This window comes from Balaenoptera ricei, chromosome 2, assembly GCF_028023285.1.
Source record: "Balaenoptera ricei isolate mBalRic1 chromosome 2, mBalRic1.hap2, whole genome shotgun sequence".
NCBI lineage: Eukaryota > Metazoa > Chordata > Mammalia > Artiodactyla > Balaenopteridae > Balaenoptera > Balaenoptera ricei.
In genome coordinates, this window is record NC_082640.1 from 7,751,291 (window position 1) to 7,764,216 (window position 12,926).

Below are 12,926 nucleotides of genomic sequence, written 5' to 3' on the forward strand. Positions count from 1 at the left end.
GTAGTTAGTTTCATAATTAATTTTTTTCTTAAGGGTAAAAAGACGCTGTATCTCTTCAGATTATTAAATAGCTGTATAGCAACAATGTCCTGTTTTCTGAACATTCATAAATTCAATGTATGTCCTTTAGACTTACGGGTGCCTTTATCCAAGTCAGGCTCATGGGTTGTATTCCCCTTTGGTTTGCCAAACTAGTTATTTCTTAATACTTGGAAAGTAGTTTATGTAATTAGTGATAGGCTTATAGTGTAAAACAAAGAGCTGAACTGCTAAATACCAATCTGAGCAGGCATTATTGTCCACTGTTGCTATGACAACTAACAATTTAAGTCTAACGTATATAGCTGACTTGTTACACCTTGAGGGCACGTACTCACACAGCTCACCTCTAATTTGCCGTTTTACAAAAAAGGCCCGATTCAGTGATTAGGTGATGGTGTATTATCGACGTGTCTTTCATCAACTGGGTTAAATTGGTTGATGTGCTTTGGTTCTTTCCATGGAACAGCCTGTCGGTGCTTCTGTTTACCCACTTTTTGGGATAAGGAAGTGGAGGGAGGTAGCATTTGCCAACTGATGTGGACAGAAAAGCAAGGGAGAAATGTAGCCCTATTTTGAAACATTCTGTCGACACTTATTAACTACTTGGTCCTGGTACTTCCTCTTTCGAAAACTGATTTAATGCAATCCTGCCCTCCACTGTGAGATTGTTTATTGCCCTCAGCAGAATTCCTGGCATATTTGAGGCCCTGCCCCTCCGATTCCTGCCAGATCCCCAAGCCACAACTGGCTCAGTCGCTCCCCTGCCTTTATTCTGTCCCTGGTCAAGGCCTCCGTAGGGTAAATACAGTTTAATCCTAGTGATTGTTCTAGGGCACTCCTGCTGCCCCATCTGAGTCCCAGCCTTTGTGGCTCTCTGCCTGTCATCGTCTTGGCTTTGAATGAAGTCTGACAACTTTGCCCTGCCTTACAAACCTGGGACACCCACCTCCCTTCCCTTAGTAAATAGACTCATGGGAGGTGTTATATACTCTACCTGCAGTGCTGATGAAATTGGACATATTTCCTAAGGTTAGTAATAGGTATTTGTGTGGGAGGTGTGTTTGAAGGGTGGAGCAGTGAGAGGGTAGAAGGAAAAAAGATACGGTTTCTGACTCTGAACGAAAGATAAGAAGTTTCTGACTTTGAACAGGTGAAGCCCGCTTACCTGAGAAATTTGGTGACCTGTACTGATGGCAGCTGAGATACTGGCTGGGGTGGGGGGTGTGTGTGTGATGAGTCCTTATTAACAGTCAGTCATTAATCCAAACAGCAACCCTGAGAGGGAAAGATAAGGAACGCGGGGCTCAGAAGGCAAACCCCCAACAAAGGTTTTGAAATGAGTTAGCTTATGTTTGAACTCTGGCCTTCCCATGACTAATTGTATGACTTTGGATAAGTGCCTTAGCCCCTCTGGCCCTCAGAATCTACCTCCAGTGTTGTGAAAATTCAATGAGGTGATGGATGAGGACATTTAGGACTGTGCCCAGCCCACAGCTAATATTTATTGAATAATTATTTTAAGTATTTTTCTTGTTGAACCAAGGTCATCCAGCTAGTACGTGGCAGAGCGGGCTCTGACTTTCTCAGACTTGAAAGCTTAGCTCTTTCTACTGTTTCATAACCACCATTACTGTCGCCATGTCTCTTTTCACCAGGAAGAAAAATACATCAATTCTTAGTTGTCTCCCTTACCATTTTCCGCCTGTTTCCCACATGCGTGTGTAAATGGCCTTTGGCGGTTGGGTTGCAGGTACCTGGGACTGGAGAACTTCCTCTTACCCATTGTTAACTCCAATTAAGTGTGTGGAATTTTGTCCTGCTTCTTAAAAAATATGCACCTAGAATTATTGTTTTGGTATTAAGAATCTGAGTTACACTGTAGTTTTTAACAAAGAAGCAAATGCCATTACAGTTAGCTTTAAATATTGATGTACTATGGCTATCATTTTATCTATGGATAGAGAAACTATTGAAACTGCTCTTAAAAAAACACTTTAAGAAGGGGAGAAAGTACTGCCTCGGTGATCTCTCTTCCCCATGTTCATCATCACAGGGAAAAAGGCTTATTACTGAACTATGAACAAATATAATTCTCTAAGTAATCTTTACTTTGTATTTCTTTACTCATTCACATATAGCTAGGAGGATTTGAGGTTATTCTTTAATGATTGGAATAAGGATATTTGAAAGATTAGACAGAGGAGATGACTTTTTAGTAGCAGTAACAGAAGCTCAAATAAACTTCTAAAAGGTCATGGTTTTAAGTGCTTCCCATTTGGAAGGGATGGTGACAGTTGGCTGCTCATCCAGTTTATGTTTCTGTTGGAAGTTTTCAGGTGCTTTCCGTGGTACCCGGAGTGCCGCCAGGTGATGGTGGCAAGTTTAAGTAAATGAATTAGGACAGGATTTTCCAAGCTGCATCCATTAGTGGGTCACGAAATCAATTTAGTGGGTCACAAGAAGCATTACAAAAAAAAAGAAACTGAAAAATATCAGAGTGTATATAGCATAAGGCTAGTATTGCTTCTGGAAACTTTTACTTCAGCTGATTTTAGTGTGGTGTGTTATTGGGTCCCTGTGTATAAAGAGGATTACAGACAGAAAAGTTTGAAAGCCATGGACCTGAGGTATTTTAGGAAGTTTATCAGCTTTAGAGCAAGTCTAAATGTTACATAGAAGGGAAGTTCCACTGAGTCCTTCACATTGGTTTCCCTACATGGCTCACAGAATGAAATTTAGGAACACTCAGTGGTAACTCAGATTTTTTTTCCCCAGAGCTAATATATATTTTATAAATGGAAAATAAGGTTGGGACTTCCCTGGTGGCACAGTGGTTAAGCATCCGCCTGCCAATGCAGGGGACACGGGTTCGAGCCCTGGTCCGGGAAGATCCCACATGCCACGGAGCAACTAAGCCCGTGCGCCACAACTACTGAGCCTGTGCTCTAGAGCCCGCAAGCCACAACTACTGAGCCCATGCGCCACAACTACTGAAGCCTGTGCTCCACAACAAGAGAAGCCACCACAATGAGAAGCCTGCGCACCGCAACGAAGAGTAGCCCCCGCTCGCCGCAACTAGAGAAAGCCCGCACGCAGCATTGAAGACCCAACACAGTCAAAACACACACGCATGCGCACACACACACACACACACACACACACAAAACCTGTTTAAAAAAAAAAAAAGAAAGAAAGAAAATAAGGTTTATGACTTCAGCTCCGAAGCTTCATGGATGAAATTACGAAAATAAAGTTGATGGGGTCCTTCCTAATTATCACATCACATGTACTGTTGTGTTTGTAGATTTTGTACTGTAGGCTGAATTTAAAAATCTTAAATTGGACTCTTAAATACTTGGGTTCTTACTCAGTTTGACATTTGTAAGATTACAAACTAAAGGGTAGAGATTTTTGTTCATTGAATTACCTTGGAAACTTTTTAAAAGAAGCATTTTATTTTTCATGGCCTTTGGCTGCATTTTACTTTTGAATACTTCATTGAAGTAGGTAAAACTATCCTATCTTAAGCTTTTCAGATTCTTTTTTTGTTTGTTTGTTTTGTTTTTTTAAGGCATAAGGGAAGTAGTTAGGTGTCATCATACATCTGTAGTTTCTTGTTAAACTATTTTATAACTGTTCTTCCGGAAGCGACTGATGATTTCCTTTATAACCGGATGTAAGTAGAGGACAAATTTTCATTATGGATGTGTTGATATGTCATTTGTCCTTGCCCTTTTCGTTTAATTAACCAGTAGCTTCTATTATGTGTGGAGTTTAAAACAGACACAGTTAAAGTTCTGAACTTTTGGACAAGAGCTGTGAGAGTAGTCAGAAGCTGATGGGAAGTTTCTGGATGCCGAGTTCTTGAGTAAGGAGTCCTGTTGCAACAAAAGAAATGAAAACATTTCCAACTTGGGTAACTTCAGAAAGAGAGAGAAGCCGAGTTCTCCATTTCCTGTGGAACTGGGCTCGGGCAGAGCGTTTACTGGTTACCAGCCTGTCCTGTTCTTTTACTTAATCAGTACTGTTGCTGCAGTTGTGTAAGACTTGGGGGAAACATGTAAAGCAAATAGTATTGTTGGTTAGCAGCAGATTTGATTGCGATGCCAGAGTGAGTAGCCTGGTGGAGGATGTGTTGGTACGCAGGGCACACGTCCTAATCCCTGTTGGCTGAGGACCTGGGGGCTGTAGACGCAGTGGTAAGTGGTTCGAGTTCTGCATACTTGGATGCGGGGAGGAAGGGGTGATGGTTAAGGCTTTATTTTAAGAGAGAATTTCCTTGAGGATGGAAGCTACTAAGTAAATAGGAGAGTCTTGCAGTCGTCATAAGTTGCACTTAAAACAATTTATGTTTGAACATGAACACCCTTAAAACATCTTGTTGGAATGAAGATGAATGATATCACTCAACTTCTATAGGATCTGGAACGTGATTGGTGTATCTGTTGCTCATTACTCAAGTAAGTGATTATCTAAGGCCTCTGTTTATTCTAGGAATAGATAAATTCTTGAAATCTTGACTATTTTCTCATTAACAGTGAGCCCCTTCCATTCCAGCAAGAAGAAAGGCTGTTAGGCTTTTCAGACATCATGGCACCTGGTATCTGCTGGTTTAAATGCAGGTTCCTTGTTTTTCGGCTTTTGTTTTTCTGTGTTCCTTGTTTGCCAAGTAGGTTGCTGTCAATTTTTCCCCATTCTTATTTTGGAAGTTTTCCGCTGCCTATTACTGCATGTAGAGAAAGGGCTCCAGTGGAGGCCCAAGGGAGATTGTATCCAGTTTCCGGGCTGGGTGGGCCTGTGAGATGGGGGTGACTGAAATAACTGTTTAGGGTGCGTAGACAGCCCCACGGGGCTGGGGGTGCCTTGTTTTTGTTTTCCTGTGGCTGAAGGACAGCCTGTGGGAAAATGGTTAAGGCCTGGGGTCCTAGAATGACAAGCGTCCTGAGGGAGTTGAATTAACGCGTGGAGTTCAAGCAGAGAAAGTTAGGAGTCAGCGTAGTTTACTCCCTTGTTCCGGGGCCAGCACCCGCTACAAATGTGTTTGCGTTTGAACTTTTGCCCAAATCCCGGTAGTTTAGAAAGGGAGGTTTTGTGTAGAAGGCAAAGCTAAAGGCTGAAAGGGCTCCCAATAAAAGGTCCCCCGTCTTTGTTGCTTACTGCAGCTTTATTACAGGTGCTGTGAGGACTAAACACTTTTAAGAAATGATTGTTGCTCTAGTTTCCCTTTCAGCTTTGGAGCTGAGGTGCAGAGTTGCTGCTGACCTTACCCGGAGGGGCCTGATGAACCCCTTGTCAGGAGGCTGGAGTGCCTTTGAAGACAGTTGAATTGGATTTGTGTCCTAGTCAGCTCGGGCTGCCATAACAAAATACCATAGGCTGAGTGGGTTAAGCAACAGATATTTATTTCTCACAGTTCTGGAGGGTGGACATCCAAGATCAGGGTGCTGGCTGATTCGATTCCTGGTGAGGACTCTCTTCTTGGCTTACAGACAGCAGCCTTCTTACCATGTCCTTACATGGCAGGGGCAGGGGGAGATGCCAGCTGTGGTGTCTCATCCTCCTATAAGGACACTAGTCCCATCATGGGGGCCCCGCCCTCATGCCCTCCTCTACTCCTAATCACCTCACAAAGGCCCCACCTCCACTTACTGTCACATTGGGGGGTGGGGCTTCAACATATGAGTATTGGGGGACACATTCCGCCCATAACCGTCTGTGTGTGGCAGGGTCGGTTGTCTACCTAACAGCCACCGCCGTCCCCTCTTCACTGCTGGAATGCCACGTCCCCATTTTCCCAGCGTCCTTTGTTGCTATGGTGATCACAGGACGCAGCTCTAGCCAGTGAGGTGTCAGAAGGCCCCCGGGGGCTTCTGGGAGTGGCTTCCCTCCAGGATAAAGAGACCCGGGTTGGGGGGGCTTTCCCAGTCTGCCCTTCCTCCTGGAGGTGCTGGGGCTGTTGAGCAGAGCAATGAGAAGACCCCAGAGCCCCCGTGACAGCACTGAGCTCTGAAGCAGCCTTGCACAGCCTGACACCACATTCTTACGAGAGGTGAAAACGTGACAGCACTGAGCTCTGAAGCAGCCTTGCACAGCCTGACACCACATTCTTACGAGAGGTGAAAACGAGCCCCTGTGGTTGCAGCTCCTTAGAGGCAGGTGTTGTTACGTGTGGCCCAGAGCATCCTCATTGATGGAGTCACAAGGGGAGAACCTTGCTCCTTTTGGAGCTGGAAGGGGAGGTACAGTCTTAGGAAGAACTTCTCCCAGAGACCGCCCCGGGCTTCCCACCCTCAACGTGTATGTATCACACTAGTGACTGTGGGCCTGTCTTCTCCGCTAGCTGTGAGCCCTGGATGGCAGGGACCGTGTCTCACTCCTCCCTAGATCTTTAGGGCCTGACCCGAGGCTCATACAAAGGAGGGACACTCATGGCTCTGGCCTTGCTGACAACGGTGGGCTTAATAATCCTTTCTTGGTTTTGGTGTCCTCATAACAAGACTGGCTCTTTGTTGTTCACAGAAAGCCCACGGGGTAACCAGAAGAGGGGTAGGTGGGAAAACAGACTTTAATTAAAAGTAGCTGGGCTGTGCCCATAGCTGCTCTCTGAGGTTTAGTTAGTGCCAGATGGTCCTCCCAAGACCCAGACGGAGACGTGCCCCAATCGTCACGCTAATTTTTCACTGTGGAAGCAGAAATCAAATAAGAGTCAACTTATATTTGTATAATTATGAAACATGTTAATTAACCATTCAGAAAAACACATAATTGTAAGCATTGTGTCTCACATGAAGATCTCTTTAAGAGTGAAAAAAGAAGTTTTCCAGACAAACTCTAACTGTGCTGTATTTCAAAAGTGAAAAAGTTACGTTGAGTGAGTGGAAGTCAGAGCACCTTCTTCAATGGAAATAAACCTATTTGACCCACAATATGGCTGAAATACAGCGTATTTGAGATGGAAAGTTGTAAAATATAGGATAACTGGCTGTCTTTTTACCAGCAAGGAAGCAGACCTAGAGAAGGGATAAGTCAGGATTTAGGTTTGTGGACCTTTTATTTGAGGTTCTTTCTACTCTATCTCATGTTACTAGTAACTTAGGAAGACAAACGAGTGTGGAATCCCACCAGCCAGCAACCGCCAGGAATGCACGTGTCACTGTAGAGAGGTTTGGTTCATTTAGCTTCTGCAGCGGGGCGCGTGTAGCCCGGAAGAGTGCTGGGATTCTCTGGGGAAGGCAGAGTTGGGTCTCTGCTTATGCTGGGTGCTTTGAAGGTGGGGTTAGAGAAACGGGGCCAGACCCGGGCTGGATGTGGTCGGGAAGCAGGCACATTTCAGTGATTGGGTATCTTAACAATTTTTATATAGGAGGCCGGACATTAAAGTGGGGTTAGAGTTGTCACTTAGTAAAGAATTAGCAGTCACAGGTTAGTGAGAAAGGAGGATGGCCATTCATTTTTGTGGAGGTCAGCGTCTGGGTCCTATGCTGAGCTTTCTTTATGTCCTGATGGCATATTGGGGTCGGTTGTCAGTAAGGCCTCTCTTTACTTCTGTTGTCAGTAGGGCTGATTTTCACTTTTCCAGTAGTTTATTTGATTTGATCCAGTAGTTTAGTGATGCTTGAGGAGGGGTAGGTTTTAATAGGAGAAGGATAAGAGGGAGAGTCTAAAGAGGGTGTCTGAAGTCACTGTGTCTGAGCAGTCACTGGTTTTTAACATTATGGTTACGCAGTGTCAATATCAGGTTAAAAAAAAAAAAAGGCAAATGAGTCGTTTTCTCCTACCCTAAGAGGCATTTTTTTTTTTTTTATCATCACAGTGTCTTTGTATTTTTCTGGAATTTGGCAGGATATAGAAGCAGATGGAAGTGTGGATACTTATAACTGAAACATAGTATCATCTTCAAAGATGCCATCCAGTTATTGATCAAGAGGTAATGTTAATGGTGATGTTAGTATCAAACCCCCCCCCCCCAAAATGAGTAGGAAATGTAGAAAATCAATTTAGAAAATTCAGTATAGGAGTCAGAAGTGGGAGAGGCGGTGGGGTCCCGCCAAGTGAGGGCCAGAGGCAGACCCAGGATTCAGTCCAGGCGTGGCCACCTTCTCTGTGAACGTAGCCAAGCTTCCGTCTCTCCGGGCCTCAGTTTCCTCATGTGTGGTGCTGGGGAAGCTGAACAGATGGTCTCTGCTCTTTCTAAATTGAGTCCTTTTGAAGATAGTCTCCACTTTTGAAAATATTTGTGTGGGTGCCCAGCAGGACCAGGTCATGCGTTTTATGGAATTATTATTCCACTCCCGAAGACAGGAATATTTGAGGGCTTTGAAAGCTATTCCAGCAGGAAGTTCTTTTTTCTGGTCTGTGTGGTTTCCTTCCTCTCAGGAGGGACCAGGCCTAAACCCACCATCTTCCCAGATCACCCATCCCCTTTGTAGTCTCCTGAAATGAATGACTGAGGTGTTTCCGCCTTGGAAAATCACATACAGTAAATGTGCCAAGGTAGGCTCCTTTATTCAGAAATTTGCAGTTTGGGAATAAAGGCTGGTGGCATTGGTTTGCAAATTTGAATTTTGTGAATATAACATAGCATCATATAAAAATTGAAGTATTAACGTTACATGCAAATTTTGAACGCAGAAACCAAAAAAGTAAAAGAAATTGATCAAAAGTTGCATAATTTCAAAGACGATAGGCCGGGTGGTTTGTCAAGGGTGTTTATGGAATCGCCAGTGACAGCCCCACTCTAGCTGGTGATAGGAAGGCCTTCCGTGTTAAACCCGTATCACGCTCCATGCTGTCACTCAAGGGCGTTAAGGTTTCTGCTAATGTGGGCTGGTATTTAATGTGCACTTAAATCAAACCATCTTTTTAAAGACTTCAAGCAGGTCTTCGCCACGAGGTTTGTCAACGGTGGTGCCAGTGATAGTGGCAACGCCTCTTTCCCCCATCAGTAACTTTGTAACAGAAGTGCTGAAACACTAGGAAGAAGACACAAGGACGGGTGGGATGCATCATGCTGTTGATTTAGGGGAAGAAGCACAGAGCACACTTCCAAATATAAGATTTATCCTAGAGAGGCCCTAGAGCAGAGTGGTGCGGAGTGTGGACTCTGGAGCTAGCTGTGCGAGCTGCCACTTACTGGCTTTGCAGCCTTGGGTAAGTTACCTAGTCTCTCTGGGCCTCAATTTCCCCATCTGCACAGTGGGGCAAATTTTAGTATCTACCTCAGAGGTGGTGTGGCACACAGTAAACAAAAAAACAGATCTCTGTGCCCTCCCCCAACGATTCTGATCCAATGCCTTTCAGCTAGGGCATTTGCACTGAACAAGCTCCCTGGCGATGCGGATAATGCTGGTCACTGGATGACACTCCGAATAGCTTTTGTTCATGCAAACGCACAGACTAGAAAATAAAGGACATACTGTTTTGGAACCTGAAATTTTTCTCTCATTTGATACATCGTGAATATTTCCCCTTTCATTATTTATTCTAACAATATGATTTTATTAAAGCTGCATTGTATCGCATTATTAGACATTTAAGTGGTTTCTTTCCTTTTTCACTATCATAAATCATACATAAAATATTCTTACACATATTCTTATATGTTTTGTGTCCTTGTCTGATTACCTCCTTGGAGTAATTCCTGCAAGGGGAACTACCAGATTCACGGGTATGTACGTGTTCAAGCCTTCTGTCACACACTGCCCACACATTCTTCAGACAGGAAGTAGCAAAAATATATCTTCTTACGAGTAGTCTATGAGAGTAGACGGTGATTTTCTGAATGTAAGGCAATGAGAAAGAACTGTCATTGACTCTCTGAAGCTCCTATGTATTTGGACTTTGGTGGGAGTTGGCAGGAAGAAGGTGGATTTATAGAGTAGACAAAGATATGTCAAGAGAAACTAGAGGAGAAGCAAGAGGGCTGAATTTTTTTTAATTTAATTTATTTTTTATATGATACGTTCTTATTAGTTATCTATTTTATACATATTAGTGTATATATGTCAATCCCAATCTCCCAATTCATCACACCACCACCACCACGTTCCCCCCTTGGTGCCCATATGTTTGTTCTCCACGCCTGTGTCTCTATTTCTGCCTTGCAAACCGGTTCATCTGTACCATTTTTCTAGATTCCACATATATGCATTAATATATGAGATTTGTTTTTCTCTTTCTGACTTACTTCACTCTGTATGACAGTCTCTAGGTCCATCCATGTCTCTACAAATGACCTAGTTTCATTCCTTTTTATGGCTGAGTAATATTCCATTGTATATATGTACCACATCTTCTTTATCCATTTGTCTGTTGATGGGCATTTAGGTTGATTCCACGACCTGGCTATTGTAAATAGAGCTGCAATGAACATTGTGGTACATGACTCTTTTTGAATTATGGTTTTCTCTGGGTATATGCCCAGTAGTGGGATTGCTGGCTCATATGGTAATTCTATTTTTAGTTTTTTAAGGAACCTCCATACTGTTCTCCATAGTGGCTGTATCAGTTTACATTCCCACCAACAGTGCAAGAGGGTTCCCTTTTCTCCACACCCTCTCCAGTGTTTGTTGTTGGTAGATATTCTGATGACGGCCATTCTGACCGGTGTGAGGTGATACCTCATTGTAGTTTTGATTTGCATTTCTCTAATAATTAGTGATGTTGAGCAGCTTTTCATGTGCCTCTTGTCCATCTGTATGTCTTCTTTGGAGAAATGTCTATTTAGGTCTTTTGCCCATTTTTTGATTGAGTTGTTTGTTTTTTTAATATTGAGCTGCATGAGCTATTTATATATTTTGGAGATTAATCCTTTGTCCGTTGATTCGTTCACAAATATTTTCTCCCATCCTGAGGGTTGTCTTTTCATCTTGTTTATAGTTTCCTCTGGTGTGCAAAAGCTTTTAAGTTTCACTGGGTCCCATTTGTTTATTTTTGTTTTTATTTCCATTACTCTAGGAGGTGGGTCAAAAAGATCTTGTTGTGATTTATGTCAAAGAGTGTTCTTCCTATGTTTTCCTCTAAGAGTTTTATAGTGTCCGGTCTTACACTGAGGTCTTTAATCCATTTTGAGATTATTTTTGTGTATGGTGTTAGGGAGTGTTCTAATTTCATTCTTTTAAATGTAGCTGTCCAATTTTCCCAACACCACTTATTGAAGAGACTGTCTTTTCCCCATTGTATATCCTTGCCTCCTTTGTCATAGATTAGTTGACCATAGGTGTGTGGGTTTATCTCTGGGCTTTCTATCCTCTACCATTGATCTATATTTCTCTTTTTGTGCCAGTACCATATTGTCTTGATTACTGTAGCTTTGAAGTATACTCTGAAAGTCAGGGAGTCTGAGTCCTCCAGCTCCGTTTTTTTCCCTCAAGATTGCTTTGGCTATTCAGGCTTTTGTGTTTCCATACAAATTTTAAGATATTTGTTCTGGTTCCGTAGAAAATGCTGTTGTTAATTTGATAGGGATTGCATTGAATCTGTAGATTGCTTTGGGTAGTATAGTCATTTTCACAACATTGATTCTTCCAATCCAAGAACATGGTACATCTCTCCATCTGTTTGTGTCATCTCTGATTTCTTTCATCAGTGTCTTATAGTTTTCTGCATACAGGTCTTTTACCTCCTTAGGGAGGTTTACTCCTAGGTATTTTATTCTTTTTGTTGCAATGGTGAACGGGATTGTTGCCTTAATTTCTCTTTCTGATCTTTTGTCATTAGTGTATAGGAATGCAAGAGACTTCTGTGCATTAATTTTGTATCCTGCAACTTTACCAAATTCATTGATTAGCTCTAGTAGTTTTCTGGTGGCATCTTTAGGATTCTCTATGTATAGTATCATGTCATCTGCAAACAGTGACAGTGTTACTTCTTCTTTTCCAATTTGGATTTCTTTTATTTTTTTTTCTTCTCTGATTGCCATGGCTAGGACTTCCAAAACTATGTTGAATAAGACTGGCGAGAGTGGACATCCTTGTCTTGTTCCTGATCTTAGAGGAAATGCTTTCAGCTTTTCACCATTGAGAATGATGTTTGCTGTGGGTTTTTCGTATATGGCCTTTATTATGTTGAGATAGGTTCCCTCTATGCCCACTTTCTGGAGAGTTTTTATCATAAATGGCTGTTGAATTTTGTCAAAAGCTTTTTCTGCATCTTTTGAGATGATCATATGGTTTTTATTCTTCAGTTTGTTAATATGGTGTATCACATTGATTGATTTGCGTATATTGAAGAATCTTTGCATCCCTGGGATAAATCCCACTTGATCATGGTGTATGATCCTTTTAATGTGTTGTTGGATTCTGTGTGCTGGTGTTCTGTTGAGGATTTTTGCATCTATATTCATCAGTGATGTTGTTCTGTAATTTTCTTTTTTTGTAGTATCTTTGTTTGGTTTTGGTAACAGGGTGAAGGTGGCCTCATAGAATGAGTTTGGGAGTGTTCCTTCCTCTGCCATTTTTTGGAAGAGTTTGAGAAGGATGGGTGTTAGCTCTCCTCTATATGTTTGATAGAATTCGCCTGTGAAGCCATCTGGTCCTGGACTTTTGTTTGTTGGAAGATTTTTAATCACAGTTTCCATTTCATTACTTGTGATTGGTCTGTTCATATTTTCTATTTCTTCCTGGTTCAGTCTTGGAAGGTTATACCTTTCTAAGTATTTGTCCATTTTTTCCAGGTTGTCCATTTTATTGGCATAGGAGTTGCTTGTAGTAGTCTCTTATGATGCTTTGTATTTCTGCGGTGTCTGTTGTAACTTCTCCTTTTTCATTTCTAATTTTACTGATTTGAGTCTTCTCCCTTTTTCTCGTGATGAGGCTGGCTAATGGTTTATCAATTTTGTTTATCTTCTCAAAGAACCAGCTTTTAGTTTTATTGATCTTCGCTAT

At 42.3% G+C, this 12,926-nt stretch overlaps 1 protein-coding gene across 3 annotated transcripts in view; it reads left to right on the top strand.

The window, feature by feature from the left end:
* Window positions 1-12,926, top strand: part of FAM107B (family with sequence similarity 107 member B) — an 89,356-nt gene that overhangs the window by 45,786 nt on the left and 30,644 nt on the right. Inside the window, exon 1 of one of the 3 annotated variants that reach the window (XM_059910371.1) lies at window positions 812-1,071. The exons of the other annotated variants lie outside the window; for them this stretch is intronic. The gene's annotated coding sequence lies outside the window, so the exon portion shown is untranslated. Of the gene's footprint in view, window positions 1-811; window positions 1,072-12,926 lie in introns of those variants that run through there. 3 annotated transcript variants of the gene reach the window in all.